We start from the raw sequence: 2,364 nt of genomic DNA, 5'->3' as shown, positions 1-2,364 counted from the left end.
GATACTAAGACTCATAACCAAACCTGCGGCAGAGTGCAGGGAATCATATGAAAGAAGGAGTTAGTATGACCTGGGGAGGACAGGAGCTCCACAAAGACCAAATATATCTGGCACATTGGTCTTTTCTGAGACTTTTTGCAACCAAGAACCATGCATGCATGTAACCTAGAACTCCTACTCAGATGTAGCCCATGGCAACTCAGTATCCAAATGTGCACCCTAGTAAGGTGAACAGGAACTATTTATGACATGAACTCAATGGCTGGTCTTGACTTCCCCCCACCCCAAGGGAGGAGCACAGAGGAGGACATTGCAGCCAGTCCTGATGAGACATGATAAGCTAGGTTCAGATGGAAGGGGAGGAGAACCTCATCTATCAGTGGACTTGAAGAGGAGCATAGAAGACATGAGGGAGGGAGGGTGGGATTGGGAGGGAATGAGAGAGGGGGCTACAGCTGGGATATAAAGCAAATAAACTGTAACTAATATAAAAAATAAAATTTTAATTAAAAAATTAAAAATTACATATATTCAAAAGTAACTGAAACAGAGAAAAGGAGGATGAGAAATAGAATATCATTGAGTTTGCAAGTGGGTACCCTTGTAAGGAGTACAGGGGATGTCTCTGACACGAACTCAGTGGCTGACTCTTTGATCACCTCCTCCTGGGGGTTGCAGCCTTGCCAGACCACGGTGAAAGATGATGCAGCCAGCCTTGATGAGACCTGATAAGCTAGGGTCAGGTAAAAGGGGAGGAAGTCCTTTTTTTATCAGTGGACTAGGGAAAGGGCATTGTGGGAAAAGAGGGAGGGAGTGTGGAACTAGGAGGAGACAAGGGAGGTGGCTATAGTGGGGAGAAAACGTGAATAAATTGTAATAAATATATAAATTTAATTTAATTTAAAAAAAAGAAAATAGAAAACATGAATGCAACCAAAATAATTTTTAAAAGAATTCAATACAAATTAGAAACTTCTGGTCACACACACACACACACACACACACACCCACACACACACACACACATTCAAAATAGTAATAACGAAACCACTAATGAGAATGAAGTGGGCATAAAACTATTTATCCCACAGAAATTAAATTGATAATCAGGTATTCTATGATCAACTCTACTCATATACGTCATACAATTCAATTGAGCAGTTCTTTAAAAACCACCTATTACTACAAATTAACCCAAATGAAATGTATAATGAGAGCCTTAAATCAGTTATTACCTTTCACAAAAAAAAAATCCTAATTACACTAAACATTCAAGAAAAATCTGTCTCTCCCTCCTCTCTCTCTTTTTCTCTTCTACCATCTCTCCTTCTCTCTCAGACCTCTCATTCCTCTCAGTTGAACCTAGAGATTTAAATTTGGTAGGCAATCACTCTACTACACCATTCTCCTGTAACTAAGCTGCAACCTAGCCATTATATTTGAAGATAATTTTTCTTATAAACTTGGAGGGATAGGTATCAGAAGTAGGGGAACACAAAGAACAGGACAGGAGCCTTCCACAGGAGGCCTCTGAAAGACCCTACCTACTAGGGTATCGAAGGTGACACTGAGACTCACAACCAAACTTTGGGCGGAGTGTGGGAAACCTTATGGAAGAAGGTGGAGTTAGAAACACCTGGAGGGGACAGGAACTCCAAAAGTATAACAACAGAGCCAAAATACCTGGGCCCAGGGGGTCCTGCAGAGAATACTCCAACCAAGGACCATGCATGGAGAGGACTTAGAACCCCTGCTCAGAAAAAGCCTACAGGTTGCTCAGATTCCAAGTGGGTGCGCTAGTAAGGGGGGCAGGGGCTATCTCTGACATGAACTCAGTGGCAAGCTCTTTGATCACCTCTCCCTGGGAACTACAGCCTTGCCAGGCCACAGAGGAAGATGATGCAGCCAGCCTTGATAAGACCTGATAGGCTAGGGTCATATAGATGAAGATGAGGTCCTCCACTATCAGGGTACTAGAAAAAGAGAATGGGAGAGATGAGGGAGGGTGGGTGGGACTAGGAGGAGGTGATGGAGGGGGCTACAGCAGCAGAGATGCAAAGTGAATAAATTATAATAAATAAATAAATAAATAACAAAAGAAAAACTTTAAAAGGGAAAAAAACTAAGAGGAAATGCCTTTCAAGACATTATTTTAACAGTTACATCAGACAAAATGATAAACAACTCAAAAATCAAATCCAACAATAAAGGAGCAAATTCAATCCAGCAAAACAAAAAAAACAATGTATTACAACCATGTGGAATTTATGTGGTATTGTTTGAATAAGAATGGTCCCTATAGACTCATATATATATATATATATATATATATATATATATATATATATATATATATATATATAT

The sequence above is a fragment of the Psammomys obesus genome, unplaced genomic scaffold (genome assembly GCF_907164565.1).
Source record: "Psammomys obesus unplaced genomic scaffold, mPsaObe1.curated_primary_1811, whole genome shotgun sequence".
NCBI classification, from domain to species: domain Eukaryota; kingdom Metazoa; phylum Chordata; class Mammalia; order Rodentia; family Muridae; genus Psammomys; species Psammomys obesus.
Note: the sequence above shows the minus strand (reverse complement) of the source record.